We start from the raw sequence: 26,721 nt of genomic DNA on the forward strand, positions 1-26,721 counted from the left end.
CTCAAACCCCAGGATGTGCTTTCAATGCTTTTTGTGCATTTGGAAGCCTTGATGAGCAAAAAGAGGCAGAAGCTACACAAAGACAGAGGTTTTAATCAGCGGATGATCTAAGCCGTCTGCCACTAGCCCATAAAGTATCTGTGTGCAAATTAGAAAAAGATGCTTTTTACCCTGGTAAATATAGCCCAAGCCATGTGCAAGGCTTGTGAGTGCGGTGCGGGCTAGCCACTTGCCCCCTTGTCTACGTACCTTGTGCAGTGAACAACCTGTACAACTGTACCCAGTAGCCCAGACTCCAAGAGAGTCCTGGATTTTTCTTTCTGCCACAGGGGGTTCTACTGACAGTCCACAAAGGATAAAGAAGCACAGCTGCAAGGTTAAATGTCAGCATATGGTTGTGTACAAATGTCAACTCCCTGAAAGCTTTGCTTTCATGAATTCCTGTCACCTAGGCAGCCTCAACTCCTGCTAAGGAGAAGGTAGGTTAAGAGGCCTCTTGTCAGCACCTTCACTTTGTTTATACGTCTGGGGCGGTGGCAGGAGAGTCAAGGACAGTTCACTCTGAAACCTACCCTCGCCGGGGAGGTTCTTCCACGAAAGGTGGCGTCTCTGGAGGTGCCGTGATTACTTAGTGGCCAGAGCATGGAGCAGCTGTGACACAGGGAATCGCGTTGTTCCAGTCACGTGCCGTGAATGTCTGAGAATGTGGGGGGACATCTCGGGGGCAGAGACAGGCTGTGGGGAGAGCACGGAGTGGAGAAGGGAGAGGAAGGAGGAGCTGGGAGTCCAGACAAGGAGGAGGCCCCTCTGTCTCATGTATGTCTCATGTTGGCATTTTTATGTCCATTTCACAGAAGAAACTGAGAGTCAGGAAGCAGTGAAGCAACTTCCTACTGTGAACAAATAATCATACCCCAACGTAATCATGTGACTAAGCTCTGTCCGGATTGCATAGGTTGTATTTGTCTCCTGAGTATTACTTCACCTAACCTTTGCAGGATTCCTACGTTCTTATAGGTCAGGAATGGAGGTGTTAGGGTTAGTGTAGATACATTTATAGAAAACCCAAAATAATAGTGGCTGTAGCATACAAGGGCTTATTTTTCTCTTTTGTAAAACATGTTTAGAAATAGGGAACCCAGGGTCAATACTGTGGCTCCACAGTCACTGGGGATTCAGATTCTTTTTATCTTGTGCTCTACCAACGTTAGTACCTCCTGGTTCAAAAATGCTTGCTAGAGCACCAGCCATCATGTGTGCCTTCCAGGAAGCAGGAAGGAAAAGGCGAAGGTGCTATGTGTCTTTTTATTTCTCGAGGAGCTTTCCCAGATTCCGTGCCCAATAATATTCGCTTACATTTCATTAGCCAACCCTAGCTGCAAGGGAGGCTGGCCAACTGCAGTCTCTTCACTGAGCACATTGCCTTCTGGGATAAACATGGGGTTCTGTTAATAAGTGCAGTAATCAGGGTAGGCTAAGTGCTGAAATGAACAAACTCTGAGTCTCGGAGATTTTAATAAAATCAATGTTATCTTGTGCTCACATGACAGTGCAACACAGTTGAGGGGTCGGATGGGCTCCTGTGGATGTCTGCTCCACCAAGTCACTTAGAAACCCAGGCTTCTTCTGCCTTGTGGGTCCCCCTCCTCCAGGTGCTGAGAGGCAGCAGGTGGGGAAAGACAATGAGAACTGGGCACAGGGGGTCTTCATGGGCCAGGCCTGGAGAGGGCACACACCACCCCTGCTCACATTGGCCTGAACTCAGTCATAAGGCCACCTAACCGCCACAAGGCTGGGAAATGTAGTCTCTGCGGCACAGAAGGAAGAGGGGCCCAGGGGTGTTGGCAAACACCAGGGCCACCGGGTAGACGATGTGCAGTTGGCCGGGCTGCAGAGAGGGATGTCTCTCGCCCATTCAGATCTGGAATCAACCCAGGGACCCAAAAAAGGAAGGGCCAGCTTCCCTGAGTAGCAGAGCCAAAAGCCCAGGGCTTTGCTGGGACGATGTTCAAGGCTTGGTGACATCCCTTCCACTGTAGCAGGAAGAGTGCCCTCCCCGGAAACTCAGGGACGGCTCCAGCTTCCCACCACACTTCCTCTGAAGGATACAATTAGTGGAGCTCTCCAGACAGGGCCCGAAAATCGAGGCCTCCCCACCGTGACCTGAACGGATCATTTGTGGCTCGAATGACAGACAAATGCAATAATTAGGCCTGTTTAGTAAAGAGGGGGTGAAAGGTCAAACTTGGAGGCCAACGTCTCCTGTTACTGGCCTGGTGACCAAGTCGGATGATGTTTGCACAGTTAACCGCCGCTGGCTACCGCCGCTCCGCCTGCTCGACCCGCGGCGACCGCCTCCCTGGGGCTTTCAGGTTTTTTAAAAACCCCATGAGCTGGCACCAGGCTTGCAGGATCCAGCCTTCCAGCCCTCCTTGTAGGACCGTATCCCTGACAAGGCCCCGGGGGCTGAGCTGCCTGTGCCAGACGTGGATTTCTGCTAATGTGACCGCAGCGGTGGCATCCATGGCAGGGTCAGGGAAAATGGACTCGGGTAATCCACCAGACAGTGGGTCAGGGCCTCCTCCCGCCCTGCACTCTGAGTTCCCTGCTTATCTCTTTCTTCTTGTTTTTCTCCCTAAAAATCTGATTTCTTTTCATTTTAACCCAAAACAGATGACCCAGCTGCTTCTCAGCCTTTTCATTGCTCCCTGCCTGGGAGGATGTTCTGAGGTCCCCTCAGGCCTGAGGAGTGAGCCGGGCAGGGGGCTGCTGGGTGTGGGCTGGACCCCGCTCCCCAGAGCAGGCAGCACACGGGCTCAGAGGCCCCTCATCTGCTTTAAAGGTTGTGCAAAGCCTTCACAGGACAGGATGGGTCCTTCTTGCTTTAGGGGACCCCCTCGAGAAAACTCCTAGCATTCTCGCCTCTTTCCTACCTGGCTGTTCTCGCTTAAAAGGGTGGATTCAGCTGGGGGGGGCGCCGAGGTGAGCGTTCTGCTCCTTGCAGGGAAGGCTTCCTCCTCCCGGTCACTCAGGAGAAGTGACCGGCCCAGTGTTCCATCCCCTTTGGCCTTGCAGCAGCCAGGAGGCCCCGGGCCAGAGTCGGTCTCCACCCAAATTTGGCAGATTCTGCCTTGAACTTATGGAGCCTTTGGTGGTGGTTGAGGCGGGGGAGGGAGAGTTCAGTTAATTTGCTCTTAGACAAATACAACTTCCTGGTTTACAGAACAGTAGGATTTAAAACAATTATTTTTTTTAAAAAGTTTCCATCTCTTTCCCGCCTGTCGTATCACTTTTTACGAATTGACAGTGGGGTGAATGAAAGGCACAGGGCTCAGAAAGCAGCAGACCTGGGGGATGGGCCACCACGGGGAGGGAACGCTCTCGCAGCCCATCCTGTCTTGGGGTGCGGGACCCGGAGTTGCCAGGAGAAGAGGTGAGGGACACGCGAGACGCTTGTCCGAGCTCACGCGGCCGCCTGCCCTGCACGATCCAGGCAAACCTCGCCGACGCCCATGGGGGTGAAGGAGTGGAGGATGTGCCCCGGCTGGGAGGCCTGGCGCTGTGTAGGTGCCTCTGTTGGGAGGAGAGCCGGAAGGAGGCCTGATTTGTTTGTTTGTTTGTTAGTTTGTGAAGGAGGTCATTGTGTGCCCTCCAAAGCTCGCTTGAGTCCAAGGGACAAACCAGGTCCCTCGGGAGGGATTGTTTTTGTTTTATCGTGCAAATCAGAGTTCAAGTGTTGAAGTCACCAAAATATATAGCCCTTGAAAATGAAAGCACTGCAGACAAATTGGGCTACGGGGGAGAAGACAGCCTTGTCCAAAAACACAATGAAATTCAATTCAAGAGGCACCTGATGGATGGACCTAGAGTCTGTCATACAGGGTGAAGTAAGTCAGAAAGGGAAAAACAAATACCGTATGCTAACACATATATATGGAATCTAAAAAATTAAAAAATTTAAAAAGGCTCTGAAGAACCTAGGGGCGGGACAGGAATAAAGACGCAGACATAGAGAATGGACTTGAGGACACAGGGAGGGGGAAGGGTAAGCTGGGACGAAGTGAGAGAGTGACATGGACATATATACACTACCAAATGTAAAATGGATAGCTAGTGGGAAGCAGCCACATGGCACAGGGAGATTGCCCAGTGCTTTGTGACCACCTAGAGGGGTGGGATAGGGAGGGTGGGAGGGAGACGCAAGAGGGAGGAGGTATAGGGATATATGTATACGTACAGCTGACTCACTTTGTTATACAACAGAAACTAACACAACATTGTAAAACAATTTTACTCCAATAAAGATGTTTAAAAAAAAGGAAAAAAGATAGATAACCAAAGAGGACCTACTGTACAGCACAGGGAAATCTTACTCAATATTCTGTGATAACCTATATGGGAAAAGAATCTGAAAAAGAATGAACATATGTATACGTATAACTGAATCACTTTGCTGTACACCTGAAACTAACACAACATTGTAAATCAACTCCAATAAAATTAAAAAAAAAAAAAAAAGAGGCACCCGAGATCCTCCTCAATTCAGTGAGGGCTTGGCCTCCCCCAGAACCCAGTGTTCACTACGCAAGATTGTTTTATAGCTGGCAACCACAGCTTCCTGTTCCTGGGAACTCACCTTTAATGCTTGTGTAAAACCACAAGCTTAAGTCACTTCTGAAGGTACCCAGGAGCCTCATGTTTGGGCTTCTTTGGAGCCGGAGGTGGGAGCCACGCTAGTGGGGAGCATTCTGAAGGGGCTGCCTGCCTTAGCCACAGATGTGGGCGAGTCAGGGTCCGCGTCCCCTCGTCTGGGGTGCGTCATGGGCTCGCAGGAGGTGATCGTAGTGGCCACTTGTGGCCCTCACGGTACACCTGTGCCATTCGGAACCCTGTCTCTCCTGCTTCATCTCCTCCCCCTCCCCGTGACGTCGGTGCCCCCTTACAGATGAGGAAACTGAGGCCCAGAGGAGCTAGTGGCTGAAGGCCACCACGTAAGCTGTGGAGCCAGGCACTGAACTATCGTTCAGGAACCATAAGGCTCTTCTTTCGGTACCTGGTACACATGTGTAGGAACCACGTGATATTGCCAACAACCAACTGCTTTTGACCGACAAAAATGACATTTTCATGCAGCCCAGCCTCATAAGGATCATCTAGTAATGGGAGCTGCTACCCGCTGACCAGGGCGTGTGCTGCTCTCAGATGGACAAAGCGGGCGGGCCAGGCCAGCTGGTAGCCCCCAGTGCAGCATGAGTGTTTGGTCAGAAACCATGGGGAATTGTAACGGAGCCCTTAGGAACATGATGACCCTGTGGAAAGAGGCTCCTTGCTGACAGAAAGAAGTCAGCTGGGGTTGGGTGACCGAGCCCATTTTTAAGCTAAAGATGGAAGAGGACCCTCCCACCCTGGACTTTGCAGGTCCTGCTTATGTTGCTTAAACTAACATTAGGAAATCTGACTTTTCAGGATGAGTTTAAAAACACAAATACTAATCAGGCCTCACGTACTGATTTCGGTTCCTTGCATGCCACCTGCGCGTTATGTTCTTATACACGCCTTTGGAATTTTGAGGGAATAATTGGATATTTCTGTCCCCATTTTAAGGAAGAGGAAGACGAGACAGGGAAGAGATGTGTGTTGAGCGTTAAGCCAAGAAGCTACATCTGAAGTTCCTGATCTTTCATCCCAATGAATCATAACTGTTTTCTTCTCTGCTATCCTTTCTTCCTAAGGAGCTTTGTGTTTCTGGCACAAGGTCACTGAAACCAATTAAAACGCTTAAGCTGGTACCTCACTTTTAACCTATCACAGATTCAGTAATAATCTGATTTCAAGTCTCTACATTGGGTAAAAGGGAAAACGCTCTTCTCTGTGAGATTTTGGTTTCGGTGCCTAATTAGGTTGGTTCCACCATTATTGCATTTTTAAAGTAAAACATGATTTTATAATGAACAGTGAAACCACAGAGGAGATGGTGTTGCAATGGGAATTGTTCAGATAAGCAAGAAAGTCGTACCAGATGCCTGTCCAAGACCAGATTCAGCAGATATTCTGATGTCTGGGGTTGTCCCAAACATTCCGTATTTAAAAGACTGGCCCTTCCCTCGATGTTTTACTCGATGTGAAAGGGACATTGGAAATGGGAGGGCAGAGGTGGGTCCGACTCATCAGAATCTTTCCTAGAATCCAACCTTGGCCGCACTTCTCTTCCCACTAAAATACGCTGGGCTGGTTCTTGGAGGCTGTGTCCCCACCCTCCCTTGTGTCTCCCTCTGGTTTCCACCCACCCTGATGCAGACAGAGGTAGTCCCCAAAGACCCGAACTCTGGTCCTCGCCGGAGGAAAGGTCCAGGCCGGCTGCTTCATAGGGCAGATGCTCTGCTCAGATCTCTGCCCTGACAGGGCAGACTCTCTGAGGGCGGCGTTTCCCGAGACCTCGGAGGCTCCTCCCCCCCATCACCAAGTGTACCTTCCAAGCCCAGTTCTCCAAAAACACAGAGAAAAACTTTGCCCAAGGGCTAGGATGACAGGGAAGGTACTCGCAGCCAGGAGTAAACCAGAGGCCGCCAAAGCCTGGGGCAGGGAGGGTGTCAGGATAGGAGGAGGATTTAAACTTGCCCCAAACACGGGAGTGTCACAGTTTAAAAAAAAACACTAGAGCAACCAAATTCCTATGTCTTTCCTCACCCCTCCCCTCTTTCCCTACACCTAGATCAGAATTTCATACCCAAAGTTTAAAACTTTGAAAGAAGCCTTTAAAATAAAGAACTTTTAAAAATAAGGTACATTAAATATATAAATTTAACTTGCTACAGATCAGTTTCATGATTATCTAGTATATGCCCGATCAGAGGCGGTGACATTAACTGGCTCATATTTTGCATGTTTGGCAAACCTGCTGAGCACCTACTGTGTGCCACATGCTGTACTAGGCGCTGGGGAGAGAGCAGAGAATGAAACAGTCAGAAATCCCCGCCCTCATGGAGCTTTCATGGGGGGTGGGGGAGGGAGCAGACAATAAAATAAATCAGCGGGATGGCAGTAGGTGTTTCGGAGAAAAGAGAAGTAGAGGAAGCAACTGCAGTGGTTTTTTAATTTATTTTTTATCGAACTACAGTTGACTTACAATGCTGCGTTAGTTTCAGGTGTACAGCACAGTGATTCAGTTTTTTTTGTTTTTATAAATTAATTATTTTTGTCTGTGTTGGGTCTTCGTTGCTGTGCACGGGCTTTCTCTAGTTGTGGCGAGCGGGGGCTACTCTTCGTTGCAGTGCGCAGGCTTCTCATTGCGGTGGCTCCTCTTGTTGCGGAGCACGGGCTCTAGGTGCATGGGCTTCAGTAGTTGTGGCTCGTGGGCTCTAGAGCGCAGCCTCAGTAGTTGTGGCACACAGGCTTAGTTGCTCCACGGCATGTGGGATCTTCCCGGACCCGGGCTCAAACCCATGTCCCCTGCATTGGCAGGCGGATTCTTAACCACTGCGCCACCAGCGATGTCCACAGTTTTATACATATATATATTCTTTTTCAGATTCTTGTCTCTTATAGGTTATTACAAGGTATCAAATATTGTTCCTTGTGTTATACAGTAGGTCCTTGCTGTTGGGTAATTGCAGTTTTAAACAGGGCTCTCAGAGATCATTGCCAGATTGCCTTCCGTGTGCTTCGAGGTCAGTGTTACTGTTTGTGCCCATTTTACAGGTGAGGGAACTGAGGCTCAGCAGTTAGTTGAATGAATACATGAAGGTTGTCAAGAGAGTGACGGGAGTCAGGTTTAAATCCACATGTGCCCGACGCCACTGTCCAAGCTCTTTTAACTATTTTTTTTTATTACTGGGTACGTTATGTTTTTTCCTAATCATTTAACGGGCTGTCTCACATCATGGCCATCCCCCACCCCGCCCCCGGCAGCAATTATTGTCCTGTTTATTGATGAGGAGATGGAGGCCCAGGAAGTAGTTTGCCGATCGCCCCACCAGGACCGGGCAGCTAGCCAGGACTGGCCGTTTCTGAGTGTGAGGTCAGCAGATCGTCCCACAGGCTCTGTCCTGCTGGGACCACCGGTTATATCTGATAGTGAAGGACCCTCCTCTCTGGCCAGATCTGTAAAAAGTGACAGAGTGACCTCTGACATGATTTGGTCTGCGAAGCTCCGGCCTGAGCCGGTCATAAAGCTGAAAGCGTAAGATTTCAGTGAAGATTGAGGCGTTTATCGCAGGAAACCCTCCTTAATTGCTGTTAACTTAAAGCCCTCTGTCCTGCATGACCGCTGCAGGCCTTGATTTGCTCCTCAGGCCTTGGGGACAGAGAAGGGGACCGGATCCCTCAAGGGTCCCGAGGAGACGGGCAGCGGCCACTTGCTGTCTCTTCCACTTGTCTGTTGGTTTTTGTTTTTTAATTTCAAAAACAAAACGAACAGCGGTGTGGAAGTGGCTCGCTGGAGCCCGCTTGTGCCGGTCAGGGCTGGCCTTCCTGAGCTTCCCTGATTACAGCAGAGGCAGGCGGACTGGACTGCCTTTGTCGGGAGTAATGCGCCCTTGGCCGTGGGGGGAGCCTGAAGCTTTTCTCGGGATGGCTCACCGATGCCTAACCCAGCCTCCACCTTAAGAAATCTCACAGGGGAAGCTCTCTTCCTCTTATATCTATATTCAAGTACACCCCCCTTTTTAATTAGGAAGAAAGGATAGATGCTTGTTTTGACAAACCCAACCAGCAGAAATGAACGCGAACAAAGAGTACCCATTTCCCTCTCATGGCTCCACATCTTGCAGGGAGAACCACTGTTGTCAGACTGGGGAATAGCATCCAGAAGTTTCCAGTATTGGTTCAAGGCTTTTTATTTTGTACTTTCTTTACAAAAAGGGGGATGCTCTATACATAGTGGTCTCCAGCTTGCTCTTTCACTTACTGATTTACCATGGGCAAAGTCATTGTGAAAAATGTATTCTTTTCCAAGCAGACGACTGGATTAGTTCAGCGACTCCATCAGTCAGTGCCATTTTTAAAATCAGTCTTTTTTTTCAAGCTACAAGAGTCGCGTCACTCCACCCATTTCACCTTTTCCTTTGGCTGCCAGGGAACCCAAGCTAAATTCCATTTCTGGCCAAAGCCATCCATTCCCTCCTCTGTTCTCTCCTAGCATTCAGTAGGTAACACTACGCAGCACCTGCCATTTTGCACTATTCCCTGCTCTAGGTTATAAACTTCTTGTTTATAATCCAGAGGAGACGAGTCGTTTCTCCCTCCATCCAGGGCCCAGCCTGTGCACAATGGATTTTGTTTAAAGGTTGGTGACAGTACCTAGAGGGCCCAAGGTCACCTGTTCCTCTGTTCTTTTTCACTGGATTTTGTTCTGTTAGGGTTGTTCAGTGATCCTGGTTTCTATTCTGCTGTTTATTTATTTATTGGCACGGCATGTGAGATCTTAGTTCTCCGACCAGGGATCAAACCCACACCCCCTGCAGTGGAGGCACAGAGTCTTAACCACTGGACCGCCAGGGAAGTCCCCTGCTTTGTTTTAAAGGATGTGTTAAATTATTTGGGGAACCAGGTGAGATTAAAGGAAAAAAACCTTAAATATGTTGAAAAGTAAAGAAAGATCCATCAAAGCTATGGGAAGAACTGATCCGTCAATTCCAAATCATCCCAGAAGGATAGACGTTGCTTCCCCTGCATTTCTTCTTTCAAGTTAGAGAATTACGTCACCAGAAAACAAACAGAATGGCATTTACTAACTCAAAATTATTCTGTCTTTAAGAGTTATAACAAGAAAGCAGAAAGGAAGGAAGGGAGAGTTTCTATAGGACAAAAGCAGGTTGAATAAATGCAGTAACAGGAAGGAAGGAGCTATATCATAGAAATGACTCCAAAAACAGGGCAAAGATCCTGATGTCAGGACAGCCTGGGCAGAGAGGGGCTGATCGTGATCCTCATTTATTCAAGCAACTGTCGGCACCTCCCGCCTGCCACGCCCCACGTTAGGTGATGAAAAGGACAGCCCAGGGCCCTTCCGAGAAAGGGATCTTCCAGAATGTCTACACCCAAGGGCTCGGGGCATCAAGCTTTACAGGAAGGAGTGCAGGGAAGCATGTTGCTCTATACCCAGGATGTTTGGGGGACTTCAGGGAGAGCCTGGTAGAGCTGGGAGGGAGCCTGGAGAGCAACAGGTAAAACTGCAGCGAAATGCTCCTAATTTCACTGTGGCCCCTAATGCCTCTGTGGAGGAGACCCGGGGGCAGTGCCTGCCCAGAGCCACCGCTCCCGGCCCTTTTCTCTGCAACCACCCCTTTCCAGAACCTGCTCCTGTCTATTTCACGTGAGCGCCAGCAGCGCGGCCCTATCGATCAAGCAGAGCTGGACCACAGAATTCCTTTCCTTCCTCCTTGACAGATCACCCAGAGGGATGCTGTACCCCGTCAGTGACACCAAGGCCAGTGATGCCCAGTGATGCCCAGTGATATGCAGTGATCCCCAGTAGTGTCCAGTAATGCCCACTGATTCTCAGTGATGCCTGCATGTCTAGTACTCCTGAGTAATGCGGTGTCCAATGGTGCCCAGTGATGTCTGACGTCGACTGTAATGCCCGAAGGCCCCCCAGTGATGTCCAGTGGTGGGAGGGGCCCTTTCCGCAGCCCCAGCGCCAGCCCACTCTGAGCGCGCTTCCCCGGCCACACAGCCAGCAAGGCTTCCGGTTCTGTCCCCCTCACCTCCCTCAGATGGATCTCCTCCCCCTCCCCACACCCCGCCCCCGGTGCTCCAGCGTTTCAACCCCGCTCACGCTTGGGGACAGTTGTCATTACTCCAGCCCATCCGTGTTTAGCTCTCGTAAAGCCCTCCTGACAAATCCGTCCAGCTCTTTCCTTAATCATCCTGTTGCACTTCTCCAAACAACCTTCAATTTGTTGACATCCCCGGGTCGTGCAGCCAAGAGCTGTACACAGAACCCAGGTGCAGTTTCAACAGCCCTAGATAAGGCAGGGTTCAGGGGCGGCACCCCCTTCCTGGGCCCAAGGGTTCCTCGGCCGGTCCACAAGGACAGAGCCAGGACGGAGGGGGCCAGCTCCCAGGGAAATCTTCACCCGAGCAGATGGCGGTGTAGGCAAGGCTGCTGAGGCCGTCACTTGCCCTCAGTGTTCAGATAGTTTTATTGAGTACTTATTATTCGGTTGGTGTATGTTCATTGTAGGACAAATGGGAATCCACATATGCAGAAAGAAAAGGGGGGAAAACATCTGCAGTGCCCCAGGCTCAACCAGCGCTGGCACTGCCTCACAGCCAGCCTGGGGCCGGGATGCACGCACGGACCCTGGGGTAACCGCCTGGGCCCAGGTTCCTGCATCTCTCTCTGCCTCGGCTTCCTCATTCTGGACAGAATGCTCATTGAGGAACCCAGTGCTGTGATTCTAAACCGGTTCCCATCGTAGGTGTGATCAGACAACTGTAACGTAGCCTTACCATGTGGACCGTGTCTCCAGCGCTCCCGGATCCATGCAGTTCTCTCCTTGCAGGGGGCGTTCCCTATGCGGTTGTGCTTCTAAAACGGGATTCCACGATTTATGGTGTCTCGTTCAACCTGTTTCTTAAAAACCTTACGGTGTATTGCGGACTTCCTATGTCAACAAAGTCTCTTCTTCAAATTACATCGAATAGCGCAGAATGTTCCAGAGACTGAAAGTGGCGTGTTGGATAGCACTTTCTGTACGGATGGACTTTTAGGTCAGATGCAGCTTTTGGGCCAGGACAGGAGGCTTCAGTGGACATCTCCGCAACCTAAGCTGTGCTCACACCTTAGTTAGGCCCCGAGGGCCCGTGCCTGGAAGTACACGTGCGTGAATGAATATACTGCTGAACCGCCCTCCCTTCTGGAAGGTTAGGCCCGCTCGCCCACCCCAACAGTGCAGGACTGTGTGTCTTGGTGACACACTTTTTTTTTTTTTTTTTTTTTTTTGCGGCACGCGGGCCTCTCACTGTTGTGGCCTCTCCCCTTGTGGAGCACAGGCTCCAGACGCACAGGCTCAGTGGCCACGGCTCACGGGCCCAGCCGCTCCACGGCATGTGGGATCCTCCCGGACCGGGGCACGAACCCGTGTCCCCTGCATCGGCCGGCAGACTCTCCACCACTGCGCCACCAGGGAAGCCCTCGGTGACACACTTTTTAAAGCCTGATTTCCCCACATCATAGGCTCTCCCTCTGGGCCGCACACTATAACACATGGGAAATTCTTAAACGGAAAGTATTTTTGAAATAACTCCCTAGAGAGGTATAGTGGGCAGTCAGGCCTGAGGACCACCCAGAAGGGCATTCGCCTGCTCTCACACGCCCTTGTGCATGCCGTCAGCAAGTGTTTATGGAGCACCTACTGGGAGACACAGCCTTTTCCGGGCACGGGGGTTACAACAGGGAAGGGCGCTGCGTTCACGGCGTTTACATTCTCAGCTTAGAAACCAGACAAACAGTCGATACCCACGTGCTCTGCTGAGGAGAGAGGATGGTCTCTGCCTCTGCAGAGCAGCTCGGGAGTGAGCCCTGGCGCCGGGCGTCTTGCATGTTGTGTCGTACCACTGTTGCCCGTCGGGAACAGCCAGCCTGCAGCGAAGGGTGGGCCGCGCCCTGCACGCTGAGGCCTTCGGGAGTCATGGAGCGAGAGCTAAGGAAGCAGGGCCCGGGCTGCCTCAGGCTGCGTGCTGGCCGGCTGCCACTCCCCTCCGTGCTGGTGGCCGTGAGAGGCGAGGTCAAGGACCGAGACCTGCCCAGCACAGACGCTGCCGCTGGTCACTGCCCACCTAAGGGTATCATCGCTGGTGGATGGGCCTCTCTGGGGAGCAGCGCAGGCCTGCGACCCCCTGCAGAGCAGCGAGGCAAGGACAGATGTGCTGCCCAGCACCTCCTCTCTGCCGCCTCCACCCCCTGCAATTCATTCGTTCCCAGACGGGTCCTGATGACTGCCAAGCCGGGACGCACAGGCCCGGATGTTATTTACCAACCAACCCAGCCCCACAGCACGCATCACGTAGCACGTGCAGTCGAGTTGCTTATTCATTACTTCATTCACTCATTCATTCAGTCCTTTCTTCACTGCTCCATCCCTGGGCTGGCAGACCAGCACTTGCCTGAGCCCCCTCTGCTCGGAGCAGCTGCTTAACAAACGTGTGTCGGTTGTCGAGGGAATCAACTCATCCCGTCTGGGCCCTGAGCGTTCGTGGATCCTCATCCCTGTGCCAGGGACTGAGCTCAGGCTGGGGATCGAAGACGAAGAAAAGGTTTGGTGACCCGGCGGAGTGAGATGGGGGGAGAACGCAGGTCTGGATCAGAACCGTGGCTTTGCAGAGGGACGTTGGGCCTTGCCTGCAGGACATGAAGTTTCTGTGAGCCGTCAGCATTAGCAAATGCTTAATCATCCTCACTGGGGCAGAGACGCAGCCGTGTCACCGGCTTCCTAGGGCTTTAATTACACAGTTAGGATACTTCCCTTCAGGCGTCTGGAGGAGCCGAGAACATAAGCCACTCAGCTAGTTTGCAGTGAGTGGTTTTCCCTAAGAGAGGCCGCCACAGCCCAGCTCGGGGGAAAGTCGGCCCTTTGATCAAACCTCCTCGGGTCTGTGAAAGTGCAGGGTCGGAGCTGCGGGGAGCCTGTTAACAAGGGCGGGGCCCGGCCTCTGCCCCGGAGCCACAGATTCCAATGCCGGCCCTCAGGGGTCCCACACCACGAGGCGCGCCTGGCAGACCCCCAACGCTCTGTGGAGAGAAGGAGCATCTCCAGAAATGCTAGTTTTTTCCTTTGAATTTTCATGTCAGTGGAAGACAGGAGTTCAAGACCGTAGAAGCCGGAGAAGGTCCCTCGTAGCAGAGCATCGGCTGCAGGTGCAAAATGCCACTGAAGCAGGAGAGATGTTTTGCCAGAAGAAAATCGAATATTCATAAAGACACACAAATGTATTCCTTTTTCCCTCAATGTGTCACTGTCTTATGAGTGAGCAATTTGTGCATTTGGGGACTGAATGGGGCTGAACCGAGGCGAGCGCCAGGACCACCCAGATGTCCCTCATTTCCAGAAGAAGCCTCAGGTATTCACGTCGGCGGCCGTGGGGCTCCAGGGCTCAAGATGTTGGCGGCCTGGGGAACACGATGAGGAGCACAGGGACCTGGGTCTGGAGTTAGCACATCGTACGGGGCGGGGCGGGGTGGGGGGGACAGACGGACAGAGAGACAGACAGAGAGAGACATCCCCGGAGCGGAGGCCGCGTCCTGCTATAGTCTTCGCCCATGCGTGGCTCTCGTCTCCTCTCCCTGCTGTGTCCTGTCTCCACGTGTGCACGTCCAGGGCTGCAGCGCCCGTCATTTCAAACAGACAACACCGGCGTGACCCTGAGAGACTCAGAATTTGTCTGTTTTGCAGCCTTCAGCGGAAGTTTCCAGGGGCAGCTTCATCCAGCTGCGTTCACTTTTCCCATCTGCAGTGCTTTAAAAACCGAGGTGCCACCCCCTGAATCCATCCGCACAGATTTGGGGGCCCCAGGGCCCCAGCTTCTCACCCCAGAGCCTTGGATGTGAGAAGAGAACCAACCCAGCGTCCCGTGGGTCTTCAATGGGACCACCTAGCTAGATGAGGGGCATGGTTCCCGCCATCCCAAGTCAGGGGTCTCCTGGCACAGCTTCTGGGACAGAGGGCGGCTCTGGGGAGTTATTTGTGTGTTGGGACTCTTTGGGGATCTTTTCTGAGAGGAGACAAACAAGACACACCTCTTACACTTGGTGGTCGTTGTTTGCAGACAGGAAAAACGGAGCCAGAGGGCTCGTGGGTTTCAGCTGGCTGAATGTAAGACCAGCATCTGTGGGAAAACCAAGGACGAAGTCACGGGCAGCGACCCTGAGCCCCGGCCAAGCTGCCACCTTTCCCTGGAGCGTCCAGGGGGTTCAGCCACGGGAACGTCGGGTTAGAACAGGGACCGCATGTCCTGAGAAGGCTTGGGAGGCTGGTGCAGCCAGAAAACTGAGCTTGAGGACAGATGTGGGACCTGCATGAAGGGGTTGGCGTGCTTGAGGAAGAGGAGGAGGAGAAGGGGAGAGAGGGTATCCTATGCTCCGTTTTCCCTGGACCCTCCCAGAAGCCGACAGCAAGGGGCTCCTAAGTGCATGAACAGCTGCTCCACAACCCCTGCGTTAAACCCGTGAAATGGTGGAGTGCGACTTGGTATGACTCGGGCCCCTTCCGGCTCTGATATTCTGGAATTCCATGTAATCGTCCCCACACTGGGTCACACCCAGGCTAGCAACACCCATGGAATCGTGCCCTGCGTGCGCACCGCGTTCGCAGTAAAGGAATATCATTTCATTACAAGAACAAATCATTATTATTGCCGAGTGGAGGGCCAACGGGGCCCGAGGGTTATTGAAACCATACTTCCAAGGGCTATCAGCTCCTGTACGAAGACATGGATCTCTCCTCCCGGGCAGCTAAGCCTGGAGAAATCCGCTTTTAATTACCAATCGGCATTGACTAAATGTACCATAGCTGTCTTATCACATTTAAGGAACATGTCTACTTAAGATATTTAATTTAAAATGATATCCTTAATTTCCTCATGGTTTCCAAAGTTTATGTTAACTTTAACCTGCTAGTTTGCAAATGCATTCTCTCTTTGATTACCTCAAGTCCCACACGTTTATCTCCAATTACTTCAGCGGTGATACCCAAGCTCAGTTTTTTCGGCACTGCCGTGTCCTCGTGCACCCAAGTGATAACAGTCCTGAGTTGGGGACTTCCCTGGTGGCTCAGTGGTTAAGAATCCGCCTGCCAATGCAGGGGACACGGGTTCGAGCCCTGGCCTGGGAAGATCCCACGTGCCGCGAAGCAGCTAAGCCCGTACACCACAACTACTGAGCCTGCGCTCTAAGGGCTGTGAGCCACAACTACTGAGGCCACGTGCCACAACTACTGAAGCCCGTGCGCCTAGAGCCCGTGCTCCACAACAAGAGAAGCCACCACAATGAGAAGCCCATGGATCGCAACGAAGAGTAGCCCCCATTCACTGCAACTAGAGAAAGCCCGCGCGCAGCAACGAAGACCCAACGCAGCCAAAAATAAATAAATAAAATAAATAAATTTATTACCAAAAAAAAAAAAAAAAAAAACCAGTCCTGAGTTGGCCTGGCACCCTGAGAGGCGGGCCAGGCTTTCTGACACGCGGCGATTACACTGCTGGCTGACCCTGCTAGTACTTGCTGTGTGCCAGGCATGGGGGAGGGGTCTGAATGCACCATCTCGTGGCGTCGACCCAAGAACTAGTGGGCAGGTGCCATTGTACACCCATTTGCCAAGGAGGAGGGTGAGGCCCTGGCCACACAGCTGCCCTTTTAAACATGGTGCCCATCTGGACAGATGTCATGCCATGGCCCCAGCACAGGGCACACGGGAGAATGCCAAGCACTGCTGAAGAGCAGCCCAGGGTGGCCAGAGCAGGCATCATGCAGTCCACTCTGCAGATGGGAACACCCACGCCCAGGGTGCATGCCTTGCCCAGGTCACTTAGCTAGTAGGTCATGTCCACTTGGACATCGCTGATGCCCTCCCTCCTTGCCCCTCTCCCTGGACCATCACAGTCCTTATCATGTCTCTGCCAATGGGGACCATAGTCAGGCCTGGCCTGGAGGGCAAGGGATGGACTTGGGAGCTTGCTGCCCAGGTCGGGAGGGGCAGGACCAGGTCTGACCTGCAAGTCTGACAGCGGGGTCCAAGGGCTTACGCCCCACACGATGCTGCCGCCCGACGCTGAGGCAACACCTCTGTCTGCTTCTGGAGCGGCCCTCCAGACGGAGGAGCAGCAAACCTCAGCACACGTTCTGTCTGTACTCGTGGATTATCTGATTTAAATGACATCTTTCCCCAAAGGCAGTGTGAGTTGTACAAATTCATCCCAGTTTATCCGACTGGTCACCATCATCACTTTGCCTGAGTATCTTCAGGTTTGTTCTGTTTCAGGGAACGAGCTGCCTCTTTTGAATTTTATAAACATTAGTTAACAGATTTTTTTTTTAGATGAGAAAATGTGTGGATATTTCTACATAGAAGAGCATGACGTATTAGGATGACAGCACAGCGTCTGCGAGCATGGATTCCGGGGCTGAGCTGCTGGGTTGGGTCTGAGACAGGCTGTCAGCCATTCCTGCCTCTGTCTCTGCCTCTGCAGAGTGGAGGTGACAAGCGTTACATGTTAGGGTTGTCATGAGGATTAAATGGGTTCTACATGAGGGCTTAACAACTCCCTAACACTGAGTGATTGTCCTGTCAGTGTGAGGTTTATTATTATTATTAATTAATCAACAAGTATACTGCATTATGCCAGGTATTTGGTCAAATGCAATCTCAGAAATAGGAACCCTTGTGCCTTGCTGGGGACTATGAAATGGAACCCTACTTGGGAAGCTTCCTTCCTGATCTTTTAAATCCCCACAGTGTGATGGCTCTCTCAGGTCCGTGGGTAGGTAGCGGGTTTTCTTCCCCCTTTGCTGAACAGTTGATTCAGTTTAGAATATGAAATTGTAACGTAAAGGATTCCCAGACTTTTAGTCATGAAAGTCAAGCCATATCCATTTCGTCCATTCTTATTGAAGCCTCTGGCCACCGATCTCTATCCTAAAGTTCTGTCTGCATCTCGGGATTTTCCACGAGAACTAAGAAAGTACTTCATCATAAGTAATGTACTGAACGTGCCCATGTGCCAGCGTGTGCCGACGAGTGTCTGTGCCCCATTTCCTTTCTGTGAGGCAGGTGCCCCATTTTACAGATGAAGAAACTGAGACTTTCGGGAGTTTGGTGAATCTTCCAAGGGCACACATGGAGCCTGAATGCTGAAGTGGGGCCTTACACTATAAGGGAATGAAATTACTAACCAAAGACCGCGAATCTCAGAGATAGGCGCCCTGCCGTTGCTAATCCCATCACGTAGCTGGCAGTACATAAAACCCTGTGGGAGAAACAAGTGTGACTATTTTAGTTCTCCCCAGACCAGAACAGTGCTCATTTTGTAACTCTTTTTTTTTCCCATTTATTTATTTATTTTTGGCTGTGTTGGGTCTTCATTGCTGTGCGCGGGCTTTCTCTGGTTGCTGCGAGCGGGGGCTACTCTTCATTGCAGTGTACGGGCTTCTCATTGTGGTGGTTTCTCTTGTTGCAGAGCATGGGCTCTAGGCGCACAGGCTTCATTAGTTGTGGCACGTAGGCTCAGTAGTTGTGGCTCGTGGGCTCTAGAGCACAGGCTCAGTAGTTGTGGCGCACGGGCTTAGTTGCTCCGGGGCATGTGGGAGCTTCCCGGACCAGGGCTCGAACCCATGTCCCCTGCACTGGCAGGCGGATTCTTAACCACTGCGCCACCAGGGAAGCCCCTGTAACTCTTTTAAGTGTGCTAAATATATATTGCAGATTTACACTACCTGTAAAATCTAAAAGTTTCACTGTTTTGGGGTCACACTTTCCTTTGTGATGCCCTCAGTGTCGTAAGTTTCAGAGAGAATTTTTATGGTTTCTCAACTTTAGCAAAAACAAACCTTTTCCCCCTTGAATGTCAAGAGTGAGCACTCAAAAAAAAATGTTGTATGATCTTCCCAGAATTATGGATTGAAGGGATTCAGGCATAATTTTGAAGTTGGGTCACCAAGGATCCTGTTAATTAATGCTGGGACCCTAGAATCCCTAAGGGGCTCAGTAAGGGCTCAGGGGCTGGGAACCCCTGAAATTGGTGTGGGCTCTGGCAATGCTCTCTCTGACACGGCCTCCGTGCTTTCTTTCCTCTTTTCTCAGTGTAGGTCATGACTCACGGACACACTGAGGACAGGCCACCCTAGCCCCCTCCCTGGCAGGGGCGCCCCTCACCACCACCCCACAGCACGCTTATTCCAGACTTAGCTCCAGACCCCACCTCGCATCTCACAAGGAAAGGGTCTGGCCACTCCCCTTCCTCTGGTGGCTATCGGGTCAATATTTGGAATCCACCAGGAAGTAGGTACTTGGGTTAACAAAAAATGTCTAATATTTTTGAACTAATTTCAGGAAATCACAAATAACCATTCCAGAGCAGCTATTCTATTTTTTTCCACCGGTAAAGGAAGTTTGCACACTTTAAAACATTTTTTTTTCATAGAGGAATAATAAAATAAATTATGGCACATCCATAGGATGGCATATTAGGCAACCATTAAAATGATGTTTATAAACGACCTCTAATGACTTGGGAAAGTGCTTATGAGGTACTGACAGGTGAGAAAAGCACAGTATAAAATTCCTGACACTGGCTTTGTAAAGCATGCATCTTTATAACACACACAAACACACACACACACTCACTTGAAAAAAAAACAGATTGAAAAGAAGTTTACCACCATGTTAATAGCAGTTACGTCCGCGTGGTGGAATGTCATATCACTTTAACTTCCTTTTTAAACTCTCCTAAATTTTCTCGCAAGAAAGAGCATTATATTTATAAAAGAAACCAAAGGATTATAACAAAACACCGTCTCTCTAAAAGAAAAGATTGTTGAATCAAGGTACAAAGAAAAAGTTAGCAGCGATCATGTCAGTAGGAAGGTTTCAAAATGACCTTTAAAAACTTAAATCCAAGTCTGCAAGTTTTATTTATACGTTTGAAAACTGGCAGATCCCGTTACATATGCTTCTTTATTTCACATTTAAGAAACTAAGTGGAGGAATCCGATTCTCGTCTCCTCGTCAGCTATAAAACACGTGGACGGTTCAGTTTCGGTGAGCTCTGAGCGCTGTCCAGGCTAACCTTCTTCCACTCCCCACTCTGTGTACCTTGGTATAAAGGTCCAGGGGATCAAGATTCCAGCCCAGTTTGTGGGGTGGCCCACAAGGGAGAGAGGGGATCCCCATCCAGGCTAGTCGCTTCTCGTTTTGCCTAAAAAGCAAGAGAGGCTGATGCTGGCCTTGGGAGAGGGTTTCCAGAAGGTACGGAGCGCGAGGTGGCAGATCACCACAGACACGCTTTGTCTGATGTTCCAGGCCAGAGGCAAGCCCCCGGAGCCTGGCAGGAAGGGCCCCACCCCCAGAGTAGCCCCTCGCCAGCCCCACTCCCTTGCCCACTGTTTGTCCCAAGCTGGTGAGTCTGGATGCAGCCCCTGGGGTCAGCGCCAAGGCGGGGCGCTACCTCGCAGAGCTCACGCAAGGGCCCTCGGCTGAGGGTGGAGTAAACAGACTCTCCTTAAAGGTCACTTTTTCAGGCTCTGGCTCCAGTGACCGGAGGAAGCTGCAATCATTTTTCAGGGCTGTAAATGCCAAAAGAAAAACGCACTGAGTCACAGCTTTCCTCCGTGCCCCTGGTCAGCGAGCGCCTCTCACAAGGCATTTCCTTGCCAAATAAAGCTTTTTTTTTCCCCGCCTGAACCCGGAATAGACCTCGAGTAACCTTTGCTCAAGGGTCTTGGGATGCAAGCTTTTAAATTTAGTTTGCAAGCCACGGAGGTTCCCAGCTAGCAGATTTTACATGAAAAGATTTGGGCCCAGGGTGGCGTCTTTACATTAAAAGGGCTCACAGTGTGCACTTTTGTTTAGTTTGTTTGTTTTTGGGGTTTTTTTCAGTGTTGTTTGGTTTGGTTTGAAACAAAATGAAAGATTAAATTTTGATGGCCCAACCTTCCTCAGTATAGAAGCAGCCCATAGCTGAACCTGTTACTTGTATGTCCTGAGGACAGACAGGTGCTCAAGCAAAGCAGAAAGGACCAGAGAGATGAAATTTAAGGATTAATTTCGGTGAAACTGAGAAGCATCCTCTCCAACTAAATGTGTCTTCCCTGCTGTCCAATTCACAGACAACCATCTCATGATGAACAGGCCCCCTTCAAAAAAATGCATAATTACTCCTGGTAAAGTACAACTACTTAATTTGTTGGACTAATTCATACTAAAGTGTGACTGACTGATGCTAGGCCTGACCCACCAAGAATGACGTTTTGAAGAATAACGTGAGGCCTAGGTAGCTGGGAAAGAGGTGTCAGGTAGTCAGAAAGTCTAGGTCAGAGAGTGGACAAATGAGGTCCTTGTATAGCGTGCCTGTGTTTTGCTTAAGGGAATTTCTGCAGGTAGAAAATCTAATCTCTAAAAACAGCTCCCAGTGGAAACAGAAATAGGAGTGAGTGCTTTGGATTAATTTGGGGTCTACATCAATTAAGTTATCCTTTAGACGTTTTTTTCCCCTCATGTGTAAGCCAGAAGCTGATGGGCCTGAGTCAGGGGTCATCTTTGAGGCTGGGCCGGCCTCCTGCATCTCCATGACCCCAGCAGCCAGCAGGGCTTTGTGTGGAAAGACACCCAAACAAAATGGGTGTCTGACGGTGGCTCTAGTTTCCCTGGGCACTTGAAGACAGTGTCTGTAGGAGAAGAAGTCTTTTAAAAAATCTATAGTTTGAGACAGCACTTTCTAAGTTAGATTTCTAATCAGGTTGAAGTTTCCTTTGTGAGCCTTTTAAGTGGTGCGGTTTCCACGTGTTTGAGAAACAACACAACTCAGCTACTCACTCTGCTGCTTCATAGCTGTGTGACCCTCAGCAAGTCCCTTCATCTTTGTGTCTCAGTGACCTTGACCGGAACAAAGAGGGAGGCTGTGATCCGTGCTTCCAGCATTGTTGGAGGCTTGAGACGCTGTTCGCTGAAGGGTTTAGCGCAGTTCCTGGTGTGACACGGCTGTTCCCCATGTACTGTCTTTTAAGGGTTAACAGCAGAGCTGGGAATGCAGTAGACCATCTTGAGCAGTGGTAAGCTCCCCATCTATGGGAGTATTCAAACACCAGAGCCAGGATGATCTCTTTTGAGAGAAACAGTTGAGCTGATTCAAGTATTCAGTGGCTGGGTAGAGGGATATATGAGGGGTGGGCGGTCTGCGGGAACCCGTTGGCCGTTAAAGGCCTTTGCAATATGAAGTTCTAGGACTAAATAGATGCCCCAGTTCACAGGTGCATAAATGACAGAGAAAAACATGCAAACGAGACCATGAGATGCTACTTTGTACCTACGGTATTGGCGGAGGGAAAGGATGGGGTGGTGTCCAGTGGGAGACAGGAATGGGAACAGGGACCAGGAGTAGGTGGCTTGTGGAAGGAAAATTGGTAATTCCTTGTTTGTGGATGGCTTGCTATGAACACATCTATATTTTAAACGTGAAAGCCTTATATGGGTTACCCCACCTCTAGGAATTGACCCAAGGAAATACTTAGGCAAATACTTAGTGCAACGGATGTTCGTTGTAGCCTTGTTTATAATACAGAGCAGCAAAACTTGGAAAAAGTCTGAGTGCCATCCCTGGAGTTTGTGGGACACTCTACAGCTATGTATAGATGATGTGGATCTTTATTTACTGACGTGAAAATATATCCATGCCCTATCGTTGAGCTGAAAAGAAAAGCAGGTCAACTGCAGGAGGTAGGAGATGACCCCATTTTTGTAAAATAGTACCCATTGATCTCTATGGGTATAGTTTGCATAGATAAACATTTAATGAAATTTTACCAAAATATTATTTCTGAGTGATGAGGTTTTAGGAGATCATCTCTTTTTTCTCTATATTTTGATGATGTTTTGGCAATTTTTAATAAGAAACATTTATTAGAGTTTTAAAAGAGTATCTATGTCCTAATTTTGAAAATAAAAGTGAACTAACTCGCCGAGCCCTAAACGGTCTCATCTGGCCCGATCCATCTAATAAGACGACATTCCAGGACAGGGAGCTTGCAGTGACGGAAGACAGTTGACGGATGGCAGAGCCCTCCAGCCTATCTGGGCTGATGGGCTGATAACCCCTCACACGGCCTGGCTCGCTTCAGACCACAGGGCTGGCCGCAGACCCCGAGGTCCCCAGCCTCCCTCAGAAGTAAACAGGAAGCAGAGGCAGGGCTGAGAGCTGGCGGCGGAGGACCTGCCTTCCCGGCCGAGAACAGCGAAGACCTGGGCCCCTGGCTCGGCACAGCCTGAAATTCCCAGGAAATAGGCAGCAGGCGTGGACACGGGGGCTGTGGGGGTGTGAGTCGTGGATCGGGCTCCTGGCATCACTCGAGGGCAGGGACCGAGGGGGACACCAGTGGACCCTCGAACAGAGGGACAGGACAGAGAACACAGAGACCAGCCAAGGGAGAAACAGGATGACAGAGCACTTTATTGGGGCCATTTCAGGAACTAAGGATAGGAATGGGGACATCAAAAGAGAGGACACTGCAAACTGCTGAGCTCCCCCCTCAGCCTGGGGGTGCTGGTCGCAGTCACCCACTGCCACCCCAGATGACTGATGACATCTTCCGGGGTTCTCCTAGCTGCGCTCAGGCTGGACACTGGGAAAATAGAATCCCATTTGTTCTAATAACCACGTGGGGTTTTAAGGGTGATTGAAGGACCACATGGATGTAAAATCACTAAAACATGTAAAATGCTGCACCGAGACACGGCACCACGTTTCTGTTCTGGAATTAGTTTGAGTGAATTAAACCAAATCGTAGGTTACTTTGAGCTTAAAAAAAAAAAAAAAAAACTCACGGAAATTATCTGTCCAAAAAATGCTCTAAGAGACTTCATGGAAAGTATCCTCTTTGTAAGGTTCATTTCATCTTCCATTCATTCATTCATTCCTCAATTATGTATTGAGCTCTTCCTATGTTCCAGACTGTTCCATCCCAGACGACAGTGCAGTGAACAAAAGACAGAAAGCCCTGACTCCGCACTGTTCATTTTCTGCAGGAAACAACGGACACTTGTGGGAAGTTTGTAAAAGACATGGCCCCGCAAAGCCACGGCAGCCAAGGGTTACATGGCTGATCGATACTGCAGGGGTGGCTGGTACAGTATGGTCCTCATTCCAGGACGCAGGGCAGGATGGATGCTTGTGAAAACACGAGCTAAAACCCAGGGCTTGAAATTGACTCCACAGTGTCAGGTTTCTGCAGCCTAACTTCCCAGCTTGTGTGTTTCCAAGATGAGCGGTTCTCAGAGCTGTTTTGTGACAAAAGACACAAAAATATCTACATACTACAAAAATACCTTAAAATAGGATTTATCAGAAAGCAAGTTTTGTAAGGCTTTCCTTTTTGTAGTATCGTTATTTTTTTTTTTTTGCCATGCTTGTGCAATATTTGGTGAAGACTTTAAATTGAGAGTTTGAGAATAGCCATTCTCCCCATAATGACAATAATAAAAGCCAACTGACTATGAGTCAGGGACAGCTCTCAGTGCTTGGCATTTGTTAACTCACGTGATCTTCACAATTACTACCCGCATTTTACAGATGAGGAAACCAACGAGGCACACAGAGAGGTTAAGTAACTTGCCCCAGGTCACACAGTGGGCAAGGGGCGGAGCTGGGATTTGAATCCAGGCCTGTGGGCTCCATCATCTCTGTAATCCCTTTACCGTACAGCCTCCAACTGTGGGCAAGGGTGAAGACAAAACGGGAGTCACTGGTACTGAAGCCGGCTTGGTGTCAGGCTCTGCTGCGTCATCTGCATTCTCATCTCTAATTAGCCCACACTCTGGGGGGCTAAGTCCCAGCTCCATCCCCATTTTACTAGTGAAGGGGACACCAAGCGACCCACCCACCGGAGATCACAGACCCAGTGAGTGGAGGGCGCATGACACAGACCTGGTGTGACACAGTGGCTGTGTCTTCCCATAGAAACAAAACATAGAACATAGAAAACGTAGAAAACATATAAACACAGAATAGCATCACTGCGTCCAATCATGGTTTAATGTGGATTGCATGAGTCCTTGAGTCCTTGGAGAGGATAAACTTTTGGGGGAGGGAAAAACAAAAACCTGCCTTAAAAAACACCCCAACCCAGCTTAGCCTTTCTCCCGGGAAGGGCCACCAGCTTCAGAGAGCTTACGCTGCAAGCCTGTGGCGTGCTGGGAGTTCGCAAACACAGAGAAGCGCCGGCCTGAGAGCCTCGCCGGGGAGAGGATTAATCAGGGAGTGTTTACTGCACACCCTGGGGGCTGCACTGAGACTGTGCCCGGGCCCGAGAGGCAGGGTGAATAGTGCTGGCATGTGGGGCCTCACCGTCCATCCTGAGGGCCGCCGGGAGGCTCCTGCCGCAGAATTCCTCCTCCTCCTCGTCGTCCTCGCTCTCTTCCCGGATGTCAGGCTCAAAATGCAGCAAGTGAAACTGGTTTCTTTGGGGCCGGACCGCTTTCCCCGTCCCTGCGCCGGGCAGCCGCCTCTGGATCGCATTAAGCTGCGTAAATAACAAGGCTGTTGTCAGATTCCCCCTGGTGAGGAGAGGGCACAGGGGGAGCCCCGGGGCGTGACCTTCGTGTTTCACAGCAGGAGTCAAAACGCCTCCCGGCCGTGGAGGGTCTGTGTTGTGCTTGCACTGGGCCCTGACAGGCAGATGTGTTTCCCGCGCGCGGCAGCCGGGGGCAACGCGGGGATTTGCTGGCTCCGTCTGTCTGTCTGGTGGGACCGCGAACCTCCCTGGTTTGGGCGGCACCCTGGGGACGGGGCTGCGTGGCCGCTGTCTGTGGCAATGACAGGGGCGTTTGTGGTGGGGACTCCTGCGTGGCCGGGGGAGGTGCTCAGGAAGCAGGGGTGTCACGCCCCTCCCCCCCCCAGATCCCGAAGATGCAGGGAGGCTGGCGTTCCCTCTTCCCCGACCCATCCTGCTTGGGGCAGCTGCCTACAGGTACATGAAATGTAGAATAAGGCAGGGTCCAGGGCTCTGTTTCCAGCTTCCGCTCCTAACCCAGGTCCTCACCCTGCTTCCCCGGGCACAAGGGCCAAGCTCAGAGGCTCAGTTTGAAGTGGTTGCTTTCGGTGTCCTTGTTGGTTGTTTCTCCAGCTTTTAAGAGACTCTGCAATCTATGTTAGTGGTGTTTAAAAGAAAAAAAAAAGGAAAAGGCGTGGGGAGTGAGACATAGAAGGAAGGGAGGGAGAAGGAAAATGAGATAGAGGCAGATTTACTGCTCACCTACTATGTACTGAGCACCTGCTCACAACCCTCCTGGTGACAGGGTTATAGGCCCATTTCACGGATGAGCAAACTGAGGTTCCAGGAGATTAGTAACTTGCCCAGATCACACCCACACGTAGGGTGGGATCCAGCCAGGATTCAACCTGGAAGTTCTAGTGAGTGGAGGCCCCAGAAAGAAAACAACAGTCACCTCACTTTTCGTGACGGAATTCCGATGAGTTCCTTCCTTCTCCAGCTGGGTCATTCCTCTATATCGTGTCAGTATTGCTTTGTTCCCCTCTTTATATTTGCAAGGCACAGCAAGGCCTGTTTTAGCAAGAAAATGATTTCAGGGCCCCTCCTCCATGGAAAGCCTTTCTTACCCTTATAATTATTCACTAGTAACTAAATACCATCCCAAGGAACAGGGCAAAGTGGTAGAAAGAACCCTGAGGGATGAGACCCCGTCTTCCCTCCCTGCCCAAGACGGCGGAGTCTCTCCAGCACCCGTTTATCTCCACCCACGGATTAAATGAGGAGCTTCTCCCGCTGTAACAGGTCTCTCTGGGGCTTTGCCTGTGTGACCTCATTCCATCCTGAAAACAACTGTAGGCCCATTTTCCAGGTGGGGAAACTGAGGGCTGATACACCAGTCAGGTGCTTCAGGGGCCAGGGGCCTGGGCCTGGGAGGCTGACTCAGAGTCACGGATGGATTCTCACTTGATGGGGTTCCCAAAGGGTTTATGGCATCGAAGTTTGGAGCCCCGGCCAGGGCTGCTCTGACC

The 26,721-nt window shown here is 50.7% G+C and overlaps 1 long non-coding RNA gene across 2 annotated transcripts in view; it reads left to right on the forward strand.

Moving 5' to 3' along the window:
- The window catches only part of LOC309794453, a 449,561-nt gene that overhangs the window by 167,746 nt on the left and 255,094 nt on the right, over nucleotides 1–26,721 (forward strand). The window lies entirely within an intron of this gene.

The sequence above is a fragment of the Mesoplodon mirus genome, assembly GCF_964341445.2.
Source record: "Mesoplodon mirus genome assembly, chromosome: 19".
In the NCBI taxonomy this organism is placed as follows: Eukaryota; Metazoa; Chordata; class Mammalia; order Artiodactyla; family Ziphiidae; genus Mesoplodon; species Mesoplodon mirus.